The 14968-nt window shown below is 52.9% G+C and overlaps 1 pseudogene; it reads right to left on the bottom strand.

Moving 5' to 3' along the window:
* Window positions 1-6052: 6052 nt before the first annotated feature.
* On the bottom strand, window positions 6053-7846 carry LOC115833817 (annotated as a pseudogene).
* Between the last annotated feature and the right edge of the window lie 7122 nt (window positions 7847-14968).

Genomic DNA, 14968 nt, shown 5'->3' with positions numbered 1-14968 from the left:
TCTGGGAGGCCCCCGGGCAGAGCTGTGCCCCGCGTCACTGAGAATGCACAGAGAAAAAGGAAGGGGCGGAGGAAGCCGAAACCCGACCAGCGCTGCCTGGGCGTGGCAAGCCCGCTAGTCTTCCCGCCCGCTCATCTGCTTTCCCTCCCTCCATAATAAGTGTGGCACCTGGAGTGTGTGACTTTTATGATTTTCTTTTAGGAGAAACATAACGCAGTCCTCTGTCCCGCCCCTCCTGCCAGGAATGGTCATGGGGGTGTAGTTAACCCCATGCGTGCGGAGGTCCACCTTGGAGCCCAGCGCCCACACAGTCAGAGCTGTGTTAGCCACCGCTGAATGACTCCTGTTGTGTACAAAATTGTTTTGACTTTTAAAGACTACACACAGCCCATTCTGCCATTATTTAGGGTGAATTATACCGCTGGGTCACAAGGAGAAGACGTGGCTCCTCTTGATGCTGAGGGAGGCCTGGAAGTCATTGCTGGGAGCATGGGAAGAGGGCTCCCCGAGGCAGAGCCTCCCCGGGGACAGAGGCGGCCCAGCGATGACCTGGGAGGTGGGCACAGTTGTGCGGGGTTCCTCGGGGCCCACCGTAAGGCCCCATAGCAGGCCCTAACCTCCCCCATGTGTCGTAAGGCAGTTCCATTTGCATTGGCAATGGTCATTTCACTACTTCTGACCTGGAAGCGAGTTATATGTTTGGGGGTGACACAAGGCTCCCAAAGGGGTGCTTATAGGGTGCCTTTTCTTATTTTATAAAACTTCCATCGAAATGAGCCGCACTCTGAGGGGCAGCCCACCTGCTCACCGCTGGAGGGACCCTCCCAGGGCTGAGGGTCTTCCCCAGGTGCTTCACCCGGGCTCCTCCAAATGTGGGATGGCCTTCAGTCTGCTGAGAAAAGGATGTGGGGTGTCTGGCAGTCACTCTACGCTGGATTTGCAGAAACCTCTGCTGCCTCCCTGGTGCCCCTTGATCGGCGCTGGGTCTAGGAACCAGGTCTGGGTTGAACTGGACTTGAAAAGGTCATTTTCTGCCTGCACCCACCAAGGCCACCTGGGGCTGTGGAGCGAGGAAACCCCTGTCACTCTCCTCAGATGTTGGCCCGAGGGCACCCTCAGTCTCCCGGACTCCAAATCACCTTTTCTTCCCAAATGACCCCAGCAGCCTGGGCCAGCTCCCAGCTGGAAAGACTGCTCCCCTCTCCCCTCCCCTCTGCTCCCCTGCCCTCTCTTCCCCTCCTCTCCCTTCCTTTCTTCTGCTGGTGAAAGTCCTGTGCCAATCCCACATCCACATCCCTCACTGCACTCCTGGATCACACCTGGACAGACCAGAACTAGTCCTGGGAGTGATCCCAGGGCCAGGACCCTAGTAATGAGTTATCTAAATGTCTCTGGGTGTCTGGAATTGGTTCTCTGCTCCAACTAGCTTTAAAGGCATTCACGCTCTGTTCCCGGGGGTACCAGGGTGCTAGCGGCCCACAGGAGTAGCATACAGGCACTCAGATTGTCACCTGCAGACATCTGTAATCAAGTGCCCAGAGGATGCCTGGCCCTGGGCATCAAGGGAAAATTTTAGGGGTGTAGCTGGGTGGGCAGATGCTTCTAAGTGTGCTGGAGAACTTGGGGAAAAAGAGAAAGCACTCCAATTTAGCCCCCAAAGTCCCAGGCAAACAGGGACACTTGCCATAACAGGTGGAGACATTCCCCAAAGGCTGGGAGGCAGAGTGGAGGACCCCAGCCCTCTGCTGCCTCTCCCGTACAGAGGTGCAAAGTCCCAGGCCCCAGAAGGAAAGGGAAGGAGATCCCCGAACCTCTGCTCCAGCTAGGACCTCACTGAGACCCAGGTGGTGTGCCCCTCCACCTACCAGCCAGCCTGGGGCCCGGATCACCGTGTGGCCACTCCTCCTGGGGACTTCCCTGGCCTCCCGCTCCCCTCGCCACAGCTGCGGGTAAAGCAGCCCCAGCTCACCCTAGCCAGCCATTGTCCAAGGCCAAGGCCTGCGTGTCCACCTGAATACCCAGTGTCCAGGGTAACCAACCGGACCCTAACCCAACCCTGCAACAGGTAGTTACACAAATCAGCACAGACCCAAGACACTTAGAGCAGCATTCGCTTTATCCTCCGCAGGGTGATGGGAGCTGCTGTCAGAGTTCTCGCCAGACCCTCTCAGGGAACCCCAAGCCTGTGCTCAGCCTCACATGCTCTGGGTGGACTTGGTTTCAGCAGGAACCACATCTGACCCTGTATGAGCTGACCCCCATCACTAGGAAATGTACCTTAAGTCAGAAAATTATTCACACTTTGAGTCCCCTCAACTTCGGCTGAACTAATAGCAATTACATTAAAAATGTGTCTGCCCTTCATCTTCTTTGACTTTGATATTAAATATCTCTACTATTAATTCAGTTGCCTAAAGTCGTTACTGCTACCTCATGTTTAATTAGGCCCAACCTGGCCACTCAAACCATATAGAAGACAGGCGAGAGCTCAGATGTAGGCTCAGGCTAAAGTTCCAGTGTGGATTCAGGTGTGGGCCCAGGTGCAGCCTGAGATGAGGGCTCAGGTGTGGGCTCAGGTGCAGCCTGAGATGAGGGCTCAGGTGTGGGCTCAGGTGCAGCCTGAGATGAGGGCTCAGGTGTGGGCCCAGGTGCAGCCTGAGATGAGGGCTCAGGTGTGGGCTCAGGGTGAGAGTTCAGCTTGCTGCCTGGTATGTGAACCCCAGGCCTGCCCTTGGCTTTTGAGCTGATGTCTGTGCCTGGACTTTCCCGCGACCATGGCGGTGCATTCAGCACTCACAGTACCGCATTTGCCTTCACAGCGGTGAGCCGCACACCGGGGAGTGCATGCATTGCCTTAGCTCCCATTTTTACTAGTGAATGTAACAATTAATTAAATAAATACAATTACTAATGAAACCAATAGTAACAATGCTGATGATGAGTAGTCTGTTAGTTTTAACAACTCATCTGATTAAGCCGAGAAGCAGTTCAACAGCAATGAGGACAAGGGAGCGGCCCCAGAGATCCACGCCCTCCCAGGACTCCCCCGACAACGGGGTCTGCTCTTCCCCCACAGCCACACGGGGGCGCCGCAGGACAGCGCGGAGTGGGCCGGGAGAGGGAGGGAGCGAGGAGAGGGATGGGGTCGGGGGGCGGCCAGGAGAGGGAGGGGAGCAGACAGAGGGACAGGGTGGGGGGCCGGAAGGGGGAAGGGGGAAAGAGGAAGGGGAGGGGAGGGGAAGAGAGAAAGAGGGGCGCTGGAGAGGGACAGGAGGAGGAGAGAGGGACGGGGAGGGGGCTGGGAGGACCGAGAAAGGAGGGTCTGGGGAGGGGTAGGAAAGAAGCACCAGGAAGGGGGTGGGGGGCGAAGGGCGAGATAGGGGCCCTGGGGAGGTCGGGGAGTGGGGTGGGGAGCAGTTGGGGTCAAGCAGGCCAGGGAGCTGAGCGGTGGCCGGGGAGCTGGGGGATCCCGGGTGCCTTTGGAAGCCCTGAGGGGGTTCTTCCAGGATGGGCGGGCACCTGCAGCCTTCAGGGCCCCCTGGCAGGGTGCAGAAGGACCCCGAGGGCTGGAGTGTCTGGGCAGCCCCGAGGCAGACGAAAGGAAGCCCCTTGGGAGAGGTGGGGGTCTCCCACCGTTGCTGAGGCTGCCCCCCTGCCCCCAGGGCCTGCAGGGAAGGGGGTCCCAGGTGACAGTCATGTCCTGTGTCCTGACAGGGTCAGATGCTGGGAGCTGCCCGACGGCAAGGGTGGGCTGGGAGCCATCCTGAAGGCTGAGCTGGGTGGGTTGTAGTGAAGGTGCCAGCCTTCCCTTCTTCCTCTTCGGTGGCCACATTTTAGTAGCCATGTGACCAAGCAAGGTCACTGCAGGGTGGCCCCTCTTGTGCTCATACGGGGACACCTGTGCACAGGCTCCTGGCGTGGGTGGCGCTGAGGGCAGGGGCGTGGATCCAGAACACAGAGCCTCCCTGCCCCCTCCCTGCCCTGGGCCCCAGAACTCACCCACCCTCTGGGCCCCAGCATGCTCCCAGCCAGAGGTGGCCTGGCAGGCGATGGGAGAAGGGCAAGGTCACAGCCTTGTGCTCCCTGCCTGGGGCCCCAGGTGCTCCTGTGATTCCCTGCCCACAGCCCCTGAGACCACCACCCCATAGTGCTGGGCAGAAGGGGTGGGAGGGGCACCTGCTGTCGGCCTGAGGCGGCCAAGCTGCCCACCCAGGAGGCCCCCAGCGCCCGTGCCCTACTAGAGGAAAGCAGATTCCCAAAACCCATCCCAGGACGAGGCTGGCCTGGGCCCTCTGAGTCAGCATGTAGGGCTCCTGCCACCCTGCAGTTGGCCCCCGAGGCCCTGGATTGGGGTTTCTCCTGGGACCCTCATCCCTGCAGTTGGCCCCGGAGGCCCTGGATTCGGGTGTCTCCTGGGACCCTCGTCCCTGCAGTTGCGCCCCCGGGGCCCTGGATTCCAGTTTCTCCTGGGACCCTCGTCCCTGCAGTTGGCCCCCGAGGCCCTGGATTGGGGTTTCTCCTGGGACCCTCGTCCCTGCAGTTGGGCCCTGAGGCCCTGGATTGGGGTTTCTCCTGGGACCCCCGTCCCTGCAGTTGGGACCTGAGGCCCTGGATTGGGGTTTCTCCTGGGACCCTCGTCCCTGCAGTTGGCCACCGAGGCCCTGGATTGGGGTTTCTCCTGGGACCTCGTCCCTGCAGTTGGGCCCTGAGGCCCTGGATTCGGGTTTCTCCTGGACCCTCATCCATGTCACCTGCAGGCTGGCTGCTGTCTCCAGCCTCTGTGCAGGGTGGAGCCTCCTGGGGCCGCTGGGGTCTCCATCCATGCCCCGTAAGCAGAGGGTGCTGGGTTGGGACCAGAGGTTCTGCTGCTTCCCCTTGAAGCCCCCGCACCACCTGCATCCGAGCCCACCACAGCTGTGTGGGAGAACCCCCCGCCATGCCTCCCCCGCACACCCCAGCGGTCCAGGCCAGCCTGGCAGGCAGAATCTCCGGGCTGGACCCCTCCCCACCAGGGGCCCTGGACGTGGCTTCCCCTTTCTACAGGGCAGGGCTTCCCCAGTCGCAGACCCCAGGGTCTCCCCAGGCAGTTCCCAACCTCCCAGGACCCTCAGGGCTGACCCTGCCTGAGAGGCCGGACAGTCGGACCCAGACACTGCCACTGTCAGGCCCCACCTGGCTGGGACAGCCAGGTATCCCAACACCCCCGCCCCTAGGAAATGGAAACAGGGCTCTTTTAAAATGAAAATCCAGTGTGTGGCTTTGAGTAACAGGAGAGTTTTCTGTCATCAGCAGTGGATAGAATTTCTCAAACCCAGACAGACTCAGAGCCCCACCGTGGCCCCCACCCTCTGGATGAGAGGTGCCAAGATCCCTCCCGAGGCTACACTGAGGCTGGAGGGAAGAGGGAGGGCGTGACAGGCCAGTGTCAGCGGGGACTTGAGTCTTTCCTGGAGAGAGGTAAGTGGCCTCTTCCACAAGCCCCCTGGGTCCACACAGGAGGGAGGTTAATTTGCACCTGACACGGAGCCTAAGCCAAAGCTTCCTGTCCTATCCCAGGAGCCACACATGGCCAGGAATTCGGAATCCCCAAGAGGGAGCTCTCCCCAGGGGAAGAAGCGGTGGGCGTGAGGGGCCCCTGCAGGTTGGAGGGACAGAAGGACCGGCCCAGGTTTCTCTGGCCTGGAAACCTCCCCTGGGTGGAGGGCTGCTTGGCTGGCTTTGCTTGGTTTTATTGGAGTTACACACACAGGAAGAGGCTGGAGCACACAGGAACAGCTCAGGGCAGACCCACAAAACCACCAGGGGCAAGAGACAGGAGGGACTGGGCTGCTGGCGGGGGCGGGGTCTCGGAGGCAGGGTGGGGTCTCGGAGGGGGGCGGGGTCTCAGAAGCGGGGGCGGGGTCTCGGAGGCTGGGGGCGGGGTCTCGGGGCGGGGGCGGGGTCTCGGAGGCGGGGTGGGGTCTCGGAGGGGGCGGGGTCTCGGAGGCGGGGGGCGGGGTCTCGGGGGCGGGGTCTCGGAGGCGGGGCGGGGTCTCGGAGGCGGGGGCGGGGTCTCGGAGGCGGGGGCGGGGCCTCGGAGGCGGGGCGGGCGTCTCAAAGGCGGGGTTGGGGGGTGTCTCGGAGGCGAGGCGGGATCTCAGAGGCGAGGGTTGCCTGAACTTCGGGGCGTCACACTTGCTGCGGGTAGATCCCGGGGTTCAGCCGACACATGCACATCAGCCAGAAGACGCACACGGCCATGGACACCCAGATCCAGAAGTCCTCGTAGGGCTCGGTGTGCAGCCTGCGGCAGGCGCGGCCAGGGCGCTCGTCTTCCTCCCGGCGGCACCCACAGCGGGCCTTGTGGAACCTGGACCTCAGCCGCCTCTTCTGGTAATAGCCTTGGGAGACGCAGCCATTGCCCTGGGGGCCGTAGGCAACGTGGCCACCGCCCTTGCGCTTTATGACATCGAAGACTGAGAAGGGGATGGTGATGGAGCCCTCACTAACCATGATGGGACCCTCGGCATTGGTCCCCAGAGGAGCGTCGTGACCCGCGGTGACCAGGCCACCTTCCTTCTCTTTGCCTTCAGTGATGTCAGTAAAGGAATCTGTGCCTTGGACGTCAGCAGGGAAGGAGGGTGCAAGGGAGCCCTTGACCTGGGAGGGGAGGCCACCAGCACTGGTCTCTGGCAGGGGGTCGTGACCCGCAGGGGCGAGGCCCTGGCCGCCTCCTTCCTTCCCGTTGCCTTCAGCCACCTCAGCAACGGCATCCTTGACATCAGTAAAGATGAAGGGGAAGGTGATGGAGGCCTCTTTAGTGGCCACAGGGCCATCGGTGGGCTCCGAGAGGGTGTTGGTGAAGATGCTGGTGAGGGAGGAGGGGAAGGTGAGGGAGCCCTCCCCGCTGGCCGAGAGGCTCACGCAGTAGAACACAGTGGGCGTGTGTCTCCCCGCAGGGACGAGGCCATTGTTGAGGGAGACGGGGCCCCGGCCCTGGGCCACGCAAACGGGGCTGCAGAGGGAGCCCCGGCCCTTGAAGACGAAGCCTTTGAGCTCGAAGGTCTGGATGCTGCTGCCGAGGAGGCCGGGGCCGTGGAGGAGGGGGTCTCCAATGGCCACCGGGAAGCCTTTGCCCCCAGGCACGGCCACAGAATCCCCAGACAGGTAGATGGAACCCCGGCCGATGAGCAGGGCCCCACGGCTGCCGGTCACAGGGAGAGAGGCCCCTGCAGGGGTGGCAGGGCCCTCAGCGGCAGGCACCTGGTCATTGCTGGTGCCCACAAGGGAGAAGGGGATGGCGATGACACCGCCACCCTTGCCGAGGTCGTCGCCAGGGGTGGGCAGCGGTTTGCCCCTGGAGACGGCGCCAGTGCCATCCCAGGCCGTGGCGGGGAAGTTGCCTTTTGTGGTGTTGGCACTCCAGGCAGGGTCTGGGGCCTTCTGGAGGAAGCAGACCCCCAGCTCACAGGCCTCACAGCAGCCCTCATAGGCCTCCCTGGGGTGCCGGGCTGGGCCGAGGCCATCCCCGTAGCAGTCCTGCAGGATGTGCAAGACCAGCCTGCTGAGGAAGGGCTGCTCGCCCGGGGGCCTCACCTGGCAGTCCCCGGGCGCAGGGCACAGCCTGCACCGCTGGCCCCAGATGCGCATCTTCACCAGCCCCCGGCGGCCGGCCCTGTCCCACCACAGGTGGAAGAGGACGTGCACGTGGGCCGAGTCCCAGGTCCCCGGACAGTGACTGCACTGGAGCCTGCAGCGGGGAAAGAAGTGTGTGTGAGTGCAGGAGAAAGAGGCCCCACGGCCGGCCCTCGCACTCTGCTCTGCGGCCTCCTTGCCCATCCGACCCCAGCGCCTCGCTGCCCCCTGCCTCACATCCCACACTCAAACCTCAAACCTCAAACCTCACCCACCAGCCACCCAGGGCCGCGGCCAAGGCAGCCTCGAACCTGCTCCTGCCTGTGCCGAGGCTCTGAAACCGCCAACCCCTCAGCCACACACAGGCAAAAGCAGGCCCATGCACACCAGCCTGCAGCCCCCTCATGTGGAGCGCTGAGAAGCAAAGCAAACCTCCTCTCAGCAGTTTTTCAACAGAACCCGCTCCAGCCTGGCCTCCGTGAGGCCTGCGTGGCTCTGCTGGTGTTTTGTGAGTTGGGGTTAACACAGGAAGAGGCAGGCCTGCCGACACACTTAGGAGGGGAAAAGCATGCATGTGGGGGCTGTCCCTGGGGGTTCAGCAAGTCGGGGTCCCTGTCCTGACTGAGAGGAGGCCGTCCAGGAGGTCGCCTGCCAGCTGAGGGGAAGGATATCGTGGAGGCCTGTGGTCATGGCCCAGGCAGCCCTGCTGGGCGTCACCAGGAGAGGGGAGATTTGGGGACAGCACTGGGAGGGGTTGGCTTGTCCACGGCGGTCATCGGACCGGTGACCATTTGCTAGTCACACAAGCAGCTGTGAGCTTCAGGAAACCCTGCATGAGTGAGAGGCTCTGATTCAGTTCCACGCAGTGGAACTTTCTGGATGACAGAGTGTTCTATAGCCACTACTACTATAGCCATCTGCTACTTCACAAGGTTTTGTACTCTTTGAAAGCTGTCAAGCAGATCACCTTTCAAAAATGTTCCAGTTTTCTACAAAAGACTACGAATATGGTGCAGTGTATATGGCTTGGGTAATGGGTGCACCATAATCTCACAAATCACTGCTAAGGAACTTACTCATGTAACCAAATACCATCTGTACCCCAATAACTTATGAAAAAACAAAATAAAAATAATAAATGAAAAATAAGGTTTGGCACGGTGGCTCACGCCTGTAATCCCAGCACTTTGGGAGGCCGAGGCGGGCGGATCACAAGGTCAGGAGATCAAGACCATCCTGGTTAACACGGTGAAACCCCGTCTCTACTAAAAAAATACAAAAAATTAGCCGGGCGTGGTGGCGGGTGCCTGTACTCCCAGCTACTCGGGGGACCGAGGAAGGAGAATGGCATGAACTCGGGAGGCGGAGCATGCAGTGAGCAGAGATTGCGCCACTGCACTCCAGCCTGGGCGAAAGAGCGAGACTCCGTCTCAAAAAAAAAAAAAGAAAAGAAAAATAAAATATAACACACCAAGAAAGTAAAGAGATAACCCACAGAATGGGAAAAAAATTATTGCAAACTATCCATCTGACAAAGGATTAATAACTGCAATATATAAGAAGCTCAAACAACTCTACAAGAAAAAAATCTAATAACCTGGTCAAAAATGGCCAAAAAGATTTGAAGATCTATTTCTCAAAAGAAGACATACACACGGCAAACAGGCATATGAAAAGGTGCTCAACATCATTGATAGAGAAATGGAAATCGAAACTGCAGTGCAGTATCATCTCACTGGAGTTAAAATGGCTTATATTCAAAATACAGGAAATAACAAATGATAGCGAGAATTTGGAGAAAAGGGAACCCGCATTTACTGTTGGTGGGAATGTAAATTAGTGCAACCACTATAAAGAACAGTTTGGAGGTTCCTCAAGAAACTAAAAATTGAGCTACCACATTATCCAACAATCCTACTGTTGGGTATATACCCAAGAGAAAGGAAATCAGTATGTTGAGAATCTGTACTCCTGTGTTTGTTGCAGCACTATCTACAATAGCTAAGATTCGGAAGCAACCTGAGTGTCCATCAAGAATGGATTTTAAAATGTGGTACATATACACAATGGAGTACTATTCAGCCCTAAAGAAGAATGAGAACCAGTCATCTGCAAGACCATGGATGGAACTGGAAATCACTGTGTTAAGTGAAATAGCCAGGCACAGAAAGACAAACATCACATGTTCTCACTTATTTGTGGGATCTCAAAATCAACCCACTTGAACTCATGAACATAGAGAGAAGGATGATTACTAGAGGCTGGGAAGGATAGTGGGGAGCTAGAATGAGGTGGGCATTGATCATGGGTACAAAAAATAATTAGAATGAATGAGAGTCGCCATTTGATAGCACAATAGGGTGACAATGGTCAATAGTAATGTATTGTGCATTTTAAAAATTAGTGTAATTAGATTGTTCACAACTCGAAAAATAAATGCTTGAGGGGATGGATGTCCCATTCTTTGTGATGTGATTATTTAACTTTGCATGTCTGTATCAAAACATCTCATTTGTGTTATAAATATATACACCTATGTACCCACAAAAATTAAAAATTAAAAAATTATAAGACACGACTCAATTTGAATTTTGTGTAGATGATGTTATTATTTGTATAAATATATTCCACTACTTGCTTAAATATATTACACACAAATATGCAAATATTGCTTAGCTATACTAAACATTTATTCATTGCTCATCCCAATTTTAAACTTTACTGTGTTCCTTATATTTTCTTTCAGTAAATCTGACACATTGATTTTAGAAGTATCATAGGATTTACAATAACATTGCACAGATGTGAGGAAAAAAGAATAAAATAAAAATCCTTAGAGGTCATATGGGTTGGTAAGAGTATAAAAGAAAACTGAGTCCCATATGATACATTAAAAACATAAATCAGGATGTACATCTCAGCTCTCACCAGGAGACGTGACAACCAGATTGCCCTTGGGCTGAGGGTGAAGTCCCTGAGCACTCTCAGAGACAGACAATGCAAATCAAGTTCATTCTCATTGTGCTTGCTTGACCTTCAAAATTGTGTAAGTCCCTAAGCATATATATAATCATGAGTAGCTGTGGGGAAAATAACACCATTAAATGTACCAAAAGACTGATCACAAATACTGCAGATGTTTAGATCAGATGTCTGAAGCAAAGAAAGAGTATAATAAAAAATGATTTAAAGAAAATAGAGCTTGATAAATCTGTTTCTTCATCTTCATAATGTCAAATTTGTTGAGATTTTTTAAAAATGGCATGATTTGTCTACAATCTTTGTACTCTGGCTTAAATTAAATGATATACAACTTATATAATAAAATACTGGGCTGTTTTATTATTATATTGATAATTTCTTGGTCAACACTATTTGATCAATTCTATAAACGCACTGTAAGACTATGACTGTTATCAACAACATAAAGTGACTATGAGAGTTTCATGTGACAGAAGAAGGAAGGTTGGTTAGTGCAGTGGCAATAGTCAGCAACCTGAGAAACTGAGCTCACAATTTTAGAAAAGTGTTATTCTTTCTAACTAGATATTTCCATGAAATGAATCTTGTGAAATGCAGAAATGCCGAAAGAATATTATAATAACCAAATAACTAAAATACGTCTCAATTTCTCTGACAATTTAACTTAATGCAGGGTGCAGCCAGAATCACAATGTTTACTAACATAGACATTTTTGATCTCGAGACATTTAATTCTTAGCTTGTTGAGGAAAAAAGTAGTAGAACTGTTATTGCAGAGATAAAAGACAGAAATGCTGCCTGGTGATAGGTTTTTCTTATCTCATTATTGAAGAATATATGAGCAGGCAGGGCATGGTGGCTCAAACCTGTAATCCCAGCAGTTTGGGAGGCCAATGTTGGAGGATCACTTGGGGCCAGGAGCTCAAGACTAGCCTGGGCAACATAGCAAAACCCTGTCTCTACAATTTCTTTTTAAACCAGCCGACTGTGGCGGCATATGCCTGTAGTCCCAGCCGCTAGGGAGGCTGAGGTGGGAGAATGGCTTCAGCTTAGGTGTTTGAATCTGGAGTGATCTGTGATTGTGCAGCTGCACTCCAGCAAGAATGACAGGGCTAGATCCTGGGTACAAATATACACATATTATATATATTGTCAATGACCAGTCACAGGTCTTACAGTGCTGTTTATACAATATGGTAAAAATGATGTTGACAAAGAAATGATCACAATAATAATAATAAAAGCCCTGTGTGTTATTTTATTATTTAAGTTGTTCATAAATTTAATGTAAATGAGGTAGAGTAATGAAGATCTGTAGACAAATCATGTCATTTATTTTTTTAATCTCAACATAATATAACTTTTTTTTTTGAGACAGAGTCTCACTCTGTCGCCCAGGCTGGAGTGCAGTGGCTAGATCTCGGCTCGGCTCACTGCAACCTCTACCACCCTGGTTCAAGTGATTCCTCTGCCTCAGCCTCCCGAGTAACTGGGATTACAGGTTCCTCCCACCGTGCCTGGCTAATTTTTGTATTTTTAGTAGAGACGGGGTTTCACCATCTTGACTAGGCTGGTCTTAAACTCCTGACCTCGTGATCCACCGCCTCAGTCTCCCAAAGTGCTGGGATTACAGACGTGAGCCACCGTGCCCAGCCAACATTTCTTAAGTGCACAAGCTCTTTGACCATTATGTCTCTGTGCATCACTGTGATAAGATAACCAGAGCAACTGTTTCCACCGTGGAGTTGGGAGGAGATAAAGACGCATCCTTTGTGCTTTGGGTGCTCTTATCAGGATCAGGGAGGACCCTGCACTCTGATTTTATCCCTCTTAAATGTGCAAAGTACAGAGATGTTTATCAAGAATAATTTTAAGAGAAATTAAAAATTCTATAATGTTCAAGGACATGCAGGTTTTCTATTGATCATGCTTCTTCTTGATATTTTTAGGCCCTGGCCAGCCACAAATGAATAATCTCTATCATCAACATTGTGTTCCTTTGTTGTTTTAACCTTTCCTGATTCCATTCTCTCTACCTTTTATTTTGAAGAAGAAAAGACACAGAAAACCCTATCCCTACCAAATGCAAAAAAAAAACTAAAATTATAAATATTAACATTTACAAGTCACATTTGTGAATATAATTTTAATTAGAAAATTACAATTTTAAACTTTCAGAGGCAATGGTAGTAATATAAAACAGAGGACATTTTTATAAAAGGAACTCATATTTTGCAAATTATTATTCTCTCATCACAAATAGTTTACCTAAAGTAATATACAACCAATTTAATAAGTTTAGTTTTAAAAAACACAAAATTACAAAACAATTAATACAATATTTGAAATCATGATACATATTGCCTGCCTCCCTTCAGGTAAAGTTCTATTAACTCTACAAAAATTTTATAAATGGCAGATGTTACATTTCCAGATAGCTTTGTGGTAACCAAAAAAGGATTTATTAGCAATTTTTATATCACATTGAGACAAAATATTATTTGTGATAAACATTGTTATGTATTTAAAACATCTCATGTATTAAGAAATCATACTTTAGATGGGGCCAAGCTGGCCGATTAGAAGCAGCTGTGGCCTGCGGCTCTCACGGAGAGCAGTGAAAACTGCGAGTGAATTCTGCACCTTCAATTGAGGTATCCAGGTTCTTGCATTGGGACTGACTAGGCAGACAGCTTGACCCACAGGGAGTGAGGAAAAGCAAGTGGGGCGATGGCCACCCAGGTGTGGCACGGAGCTAGCGAGCCCCCACTCGCAGCCAAGGGAGGCAGTGAGTGATTGTGCGACTCTGCCCGGGAAACCATGCTTCTCCCAAGGATCTTTGCAACCTGCAGATCAGGAGGTGCCCTGGTGAGTTCACCATGGCCTTGGGTCTGAAGCACAGAGCTGTGTGGAGTCTCGGTGGAGTGCTCGCTGGCTCACTGGAGCATGCATGGAAACCCAGGAGTTTTACATCCTCTGCCCCGAGAATTCCAGCAAAGTGAGAGACAAATCCATGCATTCCCCTAGGAAGGGGCTGAAGCCGGGGAGCCAAGTGACATCATTCTGAGGCCCACTCCCACAGCACCTCATAAGACCCATTGGCTGGGAATTCCAGCTGGCCAGAGGCAGCAGGCTGGAGACAGCCGGAGATGGACCAAGTTCCCGGGGGAGGGCAGCCGCTATGTCTGTGGTTTGAGTTGGCCACTCTAGCCTGCTGGCACCAGGGACCAGGAGGAGTTCCCCATAAGAGAGCACAGCTGCTGAGCCTGATCGTGGCCAGGCTGCTTCTTTAAGTGAGACCAAAATCCATCCCTCCTCACTAGACAAGGCCTCCCCATCAGAATTTTAGCAACTCCAGCCAGAGTTCTATGGACAGAACTCTGATTTCTCCCTGGGATGAAGTCCCCAGGGAGAGGGGTAGCTGCTGTCTCCCCAGTTCAGCCGACTGAGCCTTTCCAGCCTGCTGGCTCTGGAGACTCCTGGGGATCAGCACAGCACACTTGCTCTGCCAAAGGGCAGCCAGACTGCCTCTTCATGCAGTCCCTGATCCTGTTCCTCCTGACTGGGCAAGACCTCCCAACAGGGGTCTCCAGACACCTCCTACAGGAGCGTTCCAGCTGGCATCAAGCCAGTACCCCCTTGGACTGGTGCTCCCAGAGGAAGGAACAGGCTGCCATCTTTGCTGTTTTGCAGCCTTCACTGGTGATACCTCCAGATGCAGGAGAGACTGAGGTGACGAGGGTCAAGAGTGGACCCCAGAAAACCACAGCAGCCTTAGGGAAGAGTGGTCTGACTCTTAAAAGCAAACAGAAAGCAACAACAACAATATCAACAAAAAAGACCCCACAAAAGCCCCATTCAAAGGTCAGCAACGTCAAAGATCAAAGGTAGATAAGCCCACAAAGATGAGGAAGCATCAACACAAAAACGGTGAAAACTCAAAAAGGCAGAATGCCTCTTCTCCTGTAAATGACGACAGCACCTCCCCAGCAAGGGCACAGAACTGACCCCAGGCTGAGATGGCTGAATTGACAAAAGTAGGCTTTAGGAGGTGGGTAATAACAAACCTCACTGAGCTAAAGAAGCACATTCTAACTTAATGCAAGGAAGCTAAAAATCGTAAAAGAAATTACAGAAGCTGACAACCAGAATATTCAGTTTAGAGAGGAACATAACTGACCTGATGGAGGTGAGAAACACAACACAAGAACTTCACAATGCAACCACAAGTATCACTAGCAGAATAGGCCAAGTGGAGGAAAGAATCTCAGAGCTTCAAAACTATCTGTCTAAGACAGGAAGAGAAACATAGAGAAAAAAGAACAAAAAAGAATGAACAAAACCTTCAAGAAATATGGGATTATGTAAAAAG

Source organism: Nomascus leucogenys, unplaced genomic scaffold, assembly GCF_006542625.1.
Source record: "Nomascus leucogenys isolate Asia unplaced genomic scaffold, Asia_NLE_v1 001097F_54452_qpd_obj, whole genome shotgun sequence".
Taxonomy (NCBI): domain Eukaryota; kingdom Metazoa; phylum Chordata; class Mammalia; order Primates; family Hylobatidae; genus Nomascus; species Nomascus leucogenys.
The sequence above is the reverse complement of the archived record's forward strand: the minus strand, read 5'-3'. Positions and strand labels throughout refer to the sequence as shown.